The sequence below is a fragment of the Lycium barbarum genome, chromosome 10, assembly GCF_019175385.1.
Source record: "Lycium barbarum isolate Lr01 chromosome 10, ASM1917538v2, whole genome shotgun sequence".
NCBI classification, from domain to species: Eukaryota; Viridiplantae; Streptophyta; class Magnoliopsida; order Solanales; family Solanaceae; genus Lycium; species Lycium barbarum.
In genome coordinates this window covers 11,297,129-11,310,591 of record NC_083346.1, presented here as the reverse complement: position 1 = coordinate 11,310,591, position 13,463 = coordinate 11,297,129, and the positions used below count along the sequence as shown (strand labels likewise).

At 32.8% G+C, this 13,463-nt stretch overlaps 1 pseudogene; it reads left to right on the top strand.

Moving 5' to 3' along the window:
* The first annotated feature begins 769 nt into the window (after positions 1–769).
* LOC132615581 (organelle RRM domain-containing protein 1, chloroplastic-like) lies at positions 770–5,881 on the top strand (annotated as a pseudogene).
* The last annotated feature ends 7,582 nt before the right edge of the window (positions 5,882–13,463 follow it).

Here is a 13,463-nt window from a genome sequence, read left to right as displayed (position 1 = left end):
AATTTTTAGTTATTATGCTTACGAGTGAAATGTTTTAAAGATATAAACAATTTAATATGTAAGAATGACATAAATTATTACGATTTACCCAACTAGTTAAAATACCAGTGATAATACAAGTAATGAAGTAACATAATGGATTAAGACATATTTAGAATTTCAAATTAAACTACATATAAATATTGCAAAACAAATTTGGATACAGAAAATCAAAAGAAGAAAAGTAAATAGAATAAGGAGATAATTGAAATATTATTTATTTAAATCTGGAATTTTAATTTATATGTACTACTATAAATTAGTTTTCTTAAACAAATTGTAAAAATGCATTTTAGAATCCTATTAATTACGGGTAATTTGTGACCTTTTAAAAATACATAAAATTTGCTAATTCACCTTGACCTTTAGGTTCAAGATCGAGGGGAGTTATTCTCTCATTCAAAAGGTGAAGGGATATTGTTTTTCAAACCAAAAAGGTTAAGGAGGTTTAGTGAATTTATTCTATTTTTTATGACAAATATGATTGAGTGAAAAGCCCAAAATTGAATAATTTTACTAATTTAATTCTCCTCACCAGCAGTCTTCTCAGTCAAAACTTATCGCATTGAACTTATCTAATCTACGAGTTATTGCATAGTAAACAGGTTACGCACCTGAACGGTAGCACGGGGTTTTCTGGGGTTTAATAAAAAACATAATTAAATAATTTTGCTACTCGAATAAAATATTTAGTCCATTAAATATACTCATTTCATCATTTCTGATAATCCCAACATTATCAACCTTCAAATGTGAGCTTGAAAGTTGTGAGCCATGGAAGTAACTCTCCCTCATTCATATTCCTCTCTCTCCATAATCCCAACATTATCAGCTAAACCCCTTAAACCCCATTTCAAATCCACCCTTAATTTTCCTAAACAATCACCCAAAAACCTCTACTCTTCCAAATTCAGTTGTACTTGCCTGGTTTCAAGAAACAGAGAAACTTCAATAACAACTTCTTCTACAATTATTACACCTACTTGTACAACAACTCAAAGTCACTGGATGGTTCTTATGGAAAAACTTCCAAATGGGGTTAGTTCTAAAACTGAGGTCATTGATTACTATGTTGAGATTCTTGAAAGAGTATTGGGCAGGTTGGTTTGTTTCTTTAAGCTTAAAGAATCAATCTTTTATGCGTTTTATTAAGTCATAATGCATAAATAAACACTCAAATTTGGCCTCCATCGGTAAGTATGCCCTCCAACTTTTAGTGTCCACAAGTAGGCACCTCAACTTATTAGTTGAACACTTCATTTTATAAAATAATCATCTAAGATATCACCAAAATTGATATGCCACGTCATTGATACGTCAGCATTTGTGTTTATGTGTTTATTTTTATATAAGTTGAGGTGCCTACTTGCGTTAACACCCAAAGTTGGAAGACATACTTACCACATGCGGCTAAGTTTGAGGGCCTGTTTATGTATTACGCCTTTTATTAAATATGTGTATGTGCTTTGGTTAGTGCTTATATGATTGGTAGAATATGTGCTGATAAAATTTGGAAATTCATAGAACTGTTTCTCTCTTTTGGTATTTTTGAGGTCACTGTTGTTTAATTCAATTGGGAGCTTGTAATTTTAACCTAAAGAATCAATCTGGTATGTTTTATTAAGATGTGTAAGTGTTTATATGATTGGTAGAATATCTGCTGATAAAATTTGGAAATTCATAGAACTATTTCTCTCTTCTGGTATTTTTGAGGTCACTGTTGTTTAATTCAATTTGAACCTTGTAATTTGAATTATGCAATTGTGCTAGCCAAAGATTAGCTTCAGTCTTTAAGCTTCTTCGCAAACTTGCTAGCACCTATCATCGTTAATAAATAATTATTTGTTGTCAAATTATCAAATATATTAAGAAGGAAGAAATAGTAATTATAAATAAGTTGGGTGGTAGTCATAGAAGCATGTTTTTCAGACTGATATCGGGTCAATGTCAATGGCTGAATCTAAAATGAAGCTTTGATTAATGTCTAAGCAAAAAGTCACAGTTAGACATTAATTAGCGAAAATGTTAATTGAGAAAGTGATTCTTTTGATATGATAATCAAAGATCCATTGTGATTGTTAAAAATAGAGTAAGGGCATGTTTGAACCACTTTTATAACATTAAGGCATATATGGACCGATAGTATAAGATTAAAGGCATATCTGGACCGGTAGTATAACGGAGGGCAATATTAAACCTTTTTCAATAGTAGAGGGACAAATATGACCCTTTTCCCTTTGTTACTAAACTTTGCGTCTCGCACGCTCACAACCCAAATGACTGCTTATATTTATAGGATGTAATGGAAGCATCTACTGATGGGGCAGTTGCATAAAAATATGCTGCATTTATTTGTTAACCAGTCTGGATAAGGAACTCAACAATCTATGTACACCATAATTGAGGTGCTTGTAATCATATTGAGCTTCAAAGTTTGCACATTTAATTAGGATTGTCTGTGCCAAAACCTTCTAGCTGATCATTGTAGATTTGCACATTTAATTAGGATTGTCTGCGCCAAAACCTTCTAGCTGATCCTTGTAGATTTCTACGAAGTCAGTTCTTTGCGATGGAACTCATTGTTTACATCATCAGCCATAGAGGTAATGATTTACTAACTGCTGGAGCTATTACATGTGTATAATAGTAATTTTTCTCATATGAATTGCTTATCACACCAGTCCATATTTCTGAGGAATTCTCGAGCTAATATTAGTCTTTTAATGTTCGATTTATTCGTCAGGTCGACTCTCCAGCTTATAAACTCACTTGCATGATATAGGTTTAGCATCTCTTGGTTTTGGCACAAAGTTCTAAGTTTGTTCTGCTTCAAGGCTAGAGTACCTTCCTTCATTACCTTTTGCCAAAGCTTGACATCTCGCTCTGTAATCTTATCAGCCTCGGCAAGTGTTGTGTCTATACAATTAGGATTTTGGCTCTTTGTCAGGTAAACCTCCTTAGCTGAGGTTACGATGCTTCTTGAAATTGTTGCAACTCTCTTGGAGTTTCAACTCCAGTCATATAATAAGAACAGTTCAATTGTCCCGGTACTCGATCATGTTGATTAAATATCTCGCGTATCCAATCATGCGGTTGAAACTGCCTGAATATTAATCCAATCATGATCATATTCGATTAGTTTCCTCCTTACCGCGACAAGTGCAAGTTCTTTCCCTTGTTCAGCTATGCAATGGTGATAACCTTTTCTTTTTCCTATTATATTCGACTGCACTGTAGGCTCAAAGTGACAATCTTCTTTCTTATGTTGCTTCTTTTGGTGAAGGTGGCACTATTACTTTCTACTTTCTTGGACAAACAATATGTGGCATAGCTAACCTTTTTTATGCAATTATACCCTTGTTTCTTTGCTGATTTAGATAATAATTTCTTTGGTAGTTAGAATGCTGAATTTTGTTGATGGCAATTCTTCCAATCTTCTCCTAGTTTTGAGTGGTCCCTCCTCTTTTGAAAGCTGTGCTTTTCATTTGATCTTCTGTTTTCTCGTTCTTGAGTTTGTTATTTTTCCTCTTGCTAAAAAAAGATCTTCATCTCTGGAAAGATTTAATAGCTGTTTCTAAAGGTCTTCTTTGTTTGCCAACTTATATTCAACTCAACTAGAGTTGGTTCTGAGACCCACCAACATATGATTATGCCTTTAGATTCTGGAATCAAGCCGTGAATTATTCTTCTCATCCTTGTCTCTCTAGTAGTGTTTCTCAGGTCTAATTGTGATAATCCATCCTAGTGAAACTTAACTTCAAAAGAATTTTAGCTTTACCATCATGTGTCACTTTAAAATCGACCAAAGCTCATCGACCAAAGCTCGTCCTTAAAGTCTGCATTTTGATTCCATTCTGTTTTGCATATTGTGCTAAGGCGTTCCAAGCATCTTTTTTGTTGTCCAGGTTATTCGTTTGTTGCAAATATTCATCCTTTGAATGTCACAGTGAGTGGATGCAACGGTTTTCCAGCCTAGCCTTCCAAATTCTTGCTGCTTCAACATCAGTTGGTGTGTGGTGGCTGTGCAGCCGATTATATGCAATAACTCGTGAACGGAAATATGATATTGCATCCTTATGCTCCATTATCCAAAATTTTGTACGTTGAGCTTCTCAGTGCTACTGAGAATACTTACAAAATCTGACATGAATTGGTGCCTCTAGACAGATACAATCTCTGACTATAACTGGTGGAATTTTCCCTTGAATTGATACATATCAGAAGCGCTTTAAATAGCCAATCACGATTGACCTCCTCTGGTACCTCTTGTTAAATATAATTGATTCTTGCAATTTGAATTATACTACTGCAAGCTAAAGATTAGCTTCAGTCTTCAAGCTTCACATCTCATCTTTTTTCAACCAACTCAATTTTTCTTCACAAACTCATATTACCTCTTATCGCTTCTTTTCCTCACTCGAAGCACTTCCATTTAGCACCTCTCTTTTTCTTGACTATGCTCATATAATCACAATCCAAATGACTACTCATATATATAGGATGTCAAGGAAGCAATTAGTGTGGGTTTACTTGAATATCTTGCTCCATTTATTTGTTTTCCAGCTATCCACTTTTAGAATTTTTCTAGAGTTTTTACTTGAGAGTTCTCTTAAAAAATATCTTGCTTTGGAAGTTGTTGCTGTTTTTTAGCAACTACTTGTTCTTCATGAAACAGTAAAGAGGATGCTCAAATGTGTATATATAATGCTTCTTGCAATGTCACATATGGGTTTTGCTGCGACATTGATGATGCGGTAGCTGATGCAATTGCTGGTAAATTTCCTGTCTGTTTTCTTGCATGACCTCCTCAATTTATCAGTCAAGATTGAAGGCATCGTTATTTGCCCATAATTTAGGTGCCATGCATACTGATTGAAAAATACTATGTTTTGGAGGTTTGCTTGAAACTTTTCCTGTTTGCTTCGATTTTGAAGCTATCTTCGTTTTTATACTTTTTTTTGAATACTAGGTATGCCTGGGGTACTATCAGTTTTACCTGACCCTGATTTTAACTCAATGGTGAAAGATTATAGCTACCCAAAGGGGCAGTTAAGTTCCCTATCAACTTTATACACTGAAGGCTTTTCATTATTTCCGGCTGGGACTTCTCAACACTGGGTTGTTCGTATGCCCAGGCCATCTGTTGGAGTTATATGAAAAGGCCCAGTGGTTGACTATTATGTTCAAGTTCTAACCAAAGTTCTTGGGAAGTAAGTATTTGTTTGTGAGTATTAAATATATTGTTATTTCCACTTCACTATTTACAGTTTGCTAAAAGAAGGATTGGTTTCTTAACAGTGAAAAAGATGCACAGATGTGCTTATATCATGTGTCCTGGCAATCCAATTATGGATTTTGTTGTGGATTAGATGAGGCGTGTGCTCAAGAATTAGCTGGTGAGGATATCATGTCGTACTATTAATCTTAAACTGTAATCTGTACTAGTAATTTTCTTTTACCATTGCAAGTAAATCTCTTGATGTACCATCGCAGAAGTGCCTGGTGTTCTATCTGTCCTGCCAGATGAAAATTTTGACTCGGACAGTAAAGACTATGGAGGTTTGAGATCTTATCTGACTTTAACTTGTTTGTTGAATGCTACATCTCCAATGTTGAGGATTGGGTCGCCTAGAATAATACCATGAAAGCAGATATTTTGACATAATAATGTAGTATATCAGGAAGTCACTTGAAAAAGAAAAACAGAACTGTGTATCAGGATTAATTCAACTTATATTTTTTTTTTCTTTTAAATTTTCTGTGCTTGCTCTTTTATAAAGTTGATGATTCCAACTTTTATGAGATGATTATATCAGCTTCTCATCTGGGAGATTATATTACACGTTAACCTCTTCACAATATTACATTGACAGTCTGGTCCTTGATGGCGACCTCAGTTGTCTTTGCTCTAAGTTATTTTCCAGTATCCACTCATTTATATAAAATTCTTGCCATTTAGATTTCAAGGTTTGCTCTTGAATGTCAATTGGTAAAATAAGGGTATTACAAGTTCTGTTTTGTAAAGTTTCTTGTGACTAAATTTTTTTACCCTTAGGAATCTCTACATGGGCTTGTTTAAAAAATTCCTCTGTTCTGTATCCTTATGGAGCATCAAATAACTATAGCAACTTTCTATTAGTGAAGAGAGTAATCCTATGTCTATTTGGATTTGTAACAAGCAATTTGATATCACTTTCTATTGACTAGCTTTGTTAAAGGATGAAAGCGTGAAAAGTAAAGACGTGTGGTATCTTCTCTCAGATTAAAAAAAAAAAGGGAAGTATTATCTTCTTCTCTTCTGTCCTAAAAATTCTGGTAATTAACTAATTACATGCAATATCTCCATTCCGGAAAGTTTGAATAGCCAGGGTTTATCTTAGGTGTAATTTGAAGCTGAGTGAAGATTCCCAGGAATCTGCGGCATCAGATGTTAGAACCAAGAAGTTTTTTTGTGACTGGTAAATTGCAATTCTAAATTCACCACTAAAGTTTACATTGCTGCAGATTTGTTGCTTATTTCCATATTTAACTATAATGGACCTTTTGTGGACATGTCTGTCATTCATATGGAATTGTTCAAAGGCCTGACAAGAAATATCAATGAATGGTCATCTCCCAAGGGAAGATTGCTACATTGAAATTATCGAAACATCTAATATGAATGCTTCACATCTCACCTGTTACTGGGGAGAAGTCACATTATATGTACCTAATTCGATTTACAAAACTAATTCGATTAGTTCTACATTAGAGGATATGTAGGAGCTTAGCAATCTCATCAACACTGGCGCTCATGCTCATGCTTACGCTTGCGCTCAGCAAGATACTTCTTATCGAGTTCAAGTATCTCATCGGAAACATCATTATCCATCGCCTGCACCATTCTTTCTGTATCTATGAATTTCTTTCTGATGAGATAACGAACAACAATAACTAGTTGGATTTTGGGGGAACCCAATAACCAAGCTTCTTGTATGGCTTCGGTCAATCCTTTCCCAACTGCATCCTCGTCATTTCCCTTTAACTCGTTCAAAAATAAAAAATGCTTACTTATAGCTTTTAGACCGTCTTCCTTCTCTTCGATTACGGCGCGAAAGAAGAGCCTAATCATAGACTCTGTTCCGATCTCAGCTATTAAAGCATCCAGATGTTCATCTAGTTGTACAAGCGCCTGTACAACTTTATACAGCCGCCGTTCGTCAAATCGTCTCGCCTTAATTTTTGGCAACCGTAATTCATGCTTTATTGTCTTGATACATTCTCCAGGATCTGCAAATCTGCTTTGTGGTTTATCTTTTAATATCTGCAGAGACAAACTTATTCAATAAGAACACGACAATAGAAACAACTAATTTGAACTGCTATGTAGTTAATATTGAATTTGATTCCATACAACAAAGAAACAACTAATTTGCAGTTCAAATTCAAAATTAACTACATTTATCCACATATATAATGTTCTATCTTTTGATTATAATGCTCTATCTTTTGATTCTGTTTTTATGCACAAGAATTCTCGGTTGTAAACAAGAATAAAAAACAATATGCAAAGTTGTGAGAAAGAAGAATGTTTTACAGCTAATTCCTACAAGAAGTATAAATGCTTACTTCTTCAAAAATTGTTTCATACTCCGTAATTTTCTCTACATTCTGTGCAAGTATCTGTTGACAACCTTCAATCGTTGTGTTGATTACCTCTATGCTCTCCCTAAGATCAATTATTTCTTCTTCCATTTCTTTCGTTTTTCTTTCTTCTTCCATTTTTTTCTTGTTAAACTGAAGCCGTAAATAGAGGCGGGAGTCTTTAAAAGTATGGAATCGGGTCGGACCTATAACATTTTCACCAATTTCTCTTGGGTCGTTCGCACAAATGGTAGTATCTCGGGGTGGCCCTAGTTTAGATTATGAGCTCGTTTGGATTGGCTTATAAGCTGTTTTCAGCTTTTTTGAGTGTTTGACTGGCCAGCTTAAAGTCATTTTGTGCTTAAAATAAGCTCAAAAAAATAATTGGGCCCATTTAACTTAGCTTATGTAATAGCTTATAAGCTGAAAACAGCTTATAAGCCAAAAAAAAAAAAAAAAAAAGTTAGAGCCCGTTTGGATTGGCTTATTAGTTGTTTATAAGTTGCTTATAAGCTGTTTTCAGCTTTTTTGAGTGTTTGGCTGGCCAGCTTAAAGTCATTTTGTGCTTAAAATAAGCTCAAAAGAATAATTGGGCCCATTGGACTTAGCTTATCTAAAGCAGCTTATAAGCTTTAAGCTGGAAAAAAAAATAAGTTAGACTATCGCAACTTATTTTTTTTAGCTTATAAGTTGTTTGCAGCTTATAGGCATAAGCCCATCCAAACAGGCTCTTAGACTATCCCAATTTTTTTTTTTTTTTAACTTATAAGCTGTTTGCATCTTATAGGCATAAGCCCATCCAAACAGGCTCTAACTCTAATATTCTCAGACAAGAGATATAGCCTTTAGTTTCACAATAGACATTTATATTAGAAAAGGTTCTTTCAAGTTAATAGAATGTTAGTCATTTGTTGTGATCCAATACGTTGGTTCTTGTTGTAAAAAATCTTATTGATAGACATGAATGACTAAGTAATTTAAGTCAAACTTCTAAAATAGTAGGCAAAGTTCAAGTATCAAAAACTTGAAATTTTTAACTAAAACTTAAAAACTTGAAATTTACTACATTCTTGATGAACTTTTCTTGATATTAAATTGTAACTTTTTGATTGATACAAAAATAAATTTATAATGGTTATAAGAAGGCCTTTATTATTTGAGAAAAAAGGAAGAAGAAGGCCTTCATTTGCTGAAGAATTAAAATAAACCATAAGTTGAGATGTTGAAAATTATGAATTTTTTTTTTAATGCATTCTTCTATCACTGTACAAGAAAAGTATGATTTTTTATGTTAAAAAGTCTTGAAATGATATTTAGTTATTTATTGCATTCATACTTATCAAAAGGAAAAAGCTACTGCAATGTGTAACCCAAAATATTCTGAATTATCGTGTTATTCCGATTTTGAACTTAGTTGTATAATTAAGCACAATAGACCTTCAAATAATCAAAATGAGCGGTTCTGCTCCTAAAATTATTTTCTTAAAAAAATGAACAGTTGTAGAATTTATTATCCGTATTTGCTTAATCCGTATAAAATAGACAGATTGCCTTGAATTAGACGGGTCAAAATTTTATCACCCAACTTCAGAGTAGTCTCGCGCCAATCGCTGGTTTTAGTTTACAACTAGTATTAGAACCCGCGCGATGCGCGATCCATATTATAAAAAATAATCATATAAACTGTTATATTGTTTGTTTTGTAGCATATTAATTTAGTTACTTTATGAAAAATGTAATTGTCATTTTGCTTCTCAATGCGATATACTCCAACACAAAAAGTTTATGAAATTATAGACTAACTAAACATTTATGCTTCAAAGAATTTTATTGTAGTTAGTTGTTTGATATAATAAAGTTATAACTAAAATTTTGAAGTTGGCAAGAAGGTAATGTTGGAGTTACATCATTCAACTTAAAGAATTGATTCGCAATTAATATCTATTGTCGAAATAGGCCTTTTAAAAACTACTTTATCGTAAATCTCATGTACAAAGGAAGATTTGTCTAAAAGTTCTCTAGGTGGATACATCTTATTATTCCTAAATTCGTTAAATGTATATTAATGTTTTGGTTGCACAAAACTACTAACAGAAACTATTTTGTACGGTCTCTGCGTCTTGTTTCGATATTACATAGTTATCTATTTATTTATGAATGAGAAGATGCAATTCTACTTTAAAAGAGAAATTTTTGTTCTCTCCACTTCTTCCCTCATTGGTTAGTCGAAGAGTCGCAAGTAAAGACTTTATTATACTTTTTTAATAATGTAAACCCTTTAATTTGTATATAAAGGGAACTGTCATTGTTAGAAAACATCAACACAAATTTATCCCTTTTTTTATTTTAAATCTTGTCACAAGTCCCCTGCCTCAATAAACTTATTATCATTGCAACAAATTCATAGATGGTACATTTTCTTGAAAAATAAAAATATAGAAAGGCATACACATACAGATATGACTTTAAATTAGTGGAAAAGAAAAATAATCCCCCTCTCTTTACTTCATGTTGAAGAATTTTATTTGTCTAAAGACATGCATAGAATCGTCACAAAGAAAGGTCGACACAAAGCAAAAACTCGATCAGTCAGCATGGTTCACTGAGGTCTAGAGAAACAAAATAATATTCTAATATATATGGTTCGCATGGGTAGAATTTTCACCTTTCAGTTTTTAGTATAGAAACGAAAATAGAGATAAAGTTGGCTTTTATTGAAGAAAAGAATAAATTTACCTGGAAACAAAGAAACAATATTTCTGATCATGATTTCTATTCAAAGCTAATTTGATAACCACCTTTTGTCGTCCAAAGTTGAGAACATATGAATGATCAAAGAAGTATTATATGCTATCTTTATATAGTTGAACAAATAAATAAATAAAAAAACACAATAATATGTTATATATACCTTATTTGTGGATTTGATTTGATGGAAGTAACGGAAAAAGAGAATTATGTTCTTTTCACCTAAAACATCTGCCAGGATATCAAAGTCATACTTCAAGTAAAAAATAAAAACAAATAATTTATTTACAGTGCATCTAATAGAAAATACAAAAAAGAGTCACTTCGTAGAAATTCATTATTCCAACTCCTTTGAAGTGGTTAAAAAGGATAGTGATTCTCTGTACCAACAGGTTGTCTAGATAGAAGAATGAATGTGTCAAAAACCAGGTAGGAGAGTTGCCATGTCGGGATTTTACCTGTTCAGCTTTCAGAATTTTGACACGGCTTATACCCCTAATAGAGACCAATGCACCAATCTCTAATTGCTCAACCTGCACAACGTAGTGAAGATCTCATTTAATTTGAGTTTTATTTGGTAATATTTTTACAGCAGCAAAAGTAAGTAGACTCACTTTCGTTAATTACTGCAACCAAGCAACGGTATCTGGGAGCAAAGATGATTCTCCTGATGTATCTTTGATGCTTACAGGATATAGAGCAAAGTGCACAAAGAACTTCTTAAAAAGAGAGACTGCAGCAATGAGCAGAAGAAAAACTATGGTTAGGGTAGAAGGTTTTGATAGTCACTGCTCATTAATTTATTTTTAATTCAACCATAAGATATTTAGTAGTACTAAACAGTATTTTTTTTTCTGTCCGAATTAAACAGTCAAGAACAAAGAGAACCGTTGCCCAATTGAATAATTTCATTTGTTCATTATTTTTCTAACAACAAAATGTATCATCCTTTCCTTAAAAAAGGAACTTCTACATATTCTATATTTTTCTATATATATCCTTATTTTGTCCATCATAAAGATGCAAAAACATTAGTTAAAAAGAAAAGGAGTACTTTTTGGAAGAAGCAACTGGGGGAGGCGAATCGATAAAATTAGATTGTGGTTCAGGTAGAATATTTTAATTCAACGATGATGGAGGCATGCAGTTTTCGAAGAAACTTTTTTGCTTTTAATTAAATCATCAGTTTTCTAAGAAGTAGTTATCTACCTTTCGGTTTCTAATTTCATAAACTACAATATAAACTGACAGTTTCAAAAAATTTGGTAGTTTTTTTTTTTTTTTTTTACTTTTTGTCTGATTATTTGTAAAAAGTGTGATACTTGGCAGTTTTTTTAATTATATTTATTTATTTTTATATTAGAATTTTATGGTGCTTACATTTGGCATTCTCATAGTGCTTTGCCTCTTCTATTATGTATAGATAGATTGGATTCTCTCCTACTGAATAACCCTTTAATTTGCTCTTCTTTTAAATTTTATTTTTATTTTTTGCTTTTTCCGAGTATTGACTGCGTTAACTTTTGACATCAGTTAGTTTTAGGGACAAAAAGTACATGTATGAATTAATTAAGGGTTAAATACACTTAAAAGCTGAATTCGAGGATCAAAATCGAAATAAAGCATTTAAGTCGGAGACACAAAAATGATTTTTTTTATTTACTCCTTCTGTTCACTTTTAGTTGTCTATCATTTCAAAAATAGATTTTCACTTTTACTTGTCACTTTTAGCATATCAAGAGAAGACATTATTTTTCCTGATTTATCTATAGTATTAACTACTCACTTCAAATCTAATAAAAATATGCACTAATTAATATGGACACATTAGTAAATTATACACTTTATTTATTATTTTTTAAACAGCGTGAAAAATCTAAATTGGACAAATAAAATTGAACGGATGGAGTAATTAAGTTTCTCGAATTCAAGGCACCTAAGGTTCGTTCAATTTTCATATCATTATGCTGAAACCATAGAACAGTCAAATTCGGCTGCTCTTCTTTTCTTCTCACTTTAATATACTAAACTTTATTTTATTCAATTTTAAAAAATTGACAAAATAAATAAATAGAAGTTACTATATGGGATAATTTTTTTTCTTCATTCGGTTGTATAGATTATGAACAACTATAGAAATATCTTTTTCAATACTCTCTCTCTGTCTCTCATTTTAACTTTAATTCCACACGTCAATTGAAAGAACATAACAAAATAGCAAGTCCCTACAGGAAAATTATGAATATAGAAAAGTATGTAATAGGAACAAAAAATTGTTTTGTTAGGAGGAAATTGTCTACAATGAAAATCAAATGTAAATAGAGCAGATGTGTAAGCGAATGCAAAATCATATAATCTCTTGGATTTTATTTACGGAAAAGGGTCAAATATACCCCTGTACTATCTGAAAAGGGCTAAATATACCCTTCGTTATGTTTTGGGTCCAAATATACCCAACCGTTATACTTTAGACACAAATATACCCCTCCACGGTTAAAGTTGACCAAAGTGGACATGTGGCATTGACATTTCGGAGAGGTGGACGCCACCCCCTTCACATCTTCATTATCACTGTCACGACACCCTCACCATCTCCGCCGGCGCTACCACCCATCTCCGCCATACGATACAACCGTCGCCGCTGTTAACCTATCCTATTTGCGAAATTCTTTACTCCACAGAACTGGGAAGCTAAAATTCCAAAGGGTTTTATGTGGGGAAATGTCATAAAGTTTGAATATTTGAATGGTAGTTGTTTGTTTGTTTCAACTTTGAATAGCCACAAAAGGGAAATTGCATGCTCCCTTACAACGCTCCTCATGTGGGTATCTTTGAATTCTAGATAAAATGTTAAATCTTTTTCACCTCAAAGTTCACTTTTGATGCTTTTTTTGAGCAGCCACAAAAAGATGCATTTTATGCTTCTTGTTACTTTTCCTAGAATGATCCTCGTGTGGGTTTCTTAAAATCCAGATAAAAATTTGATTTTTTTACCTCAAGTTCACTTTTTGATGATTCTTTGTGTTTCTTATAGGTATAGGTCATCTGGGTTT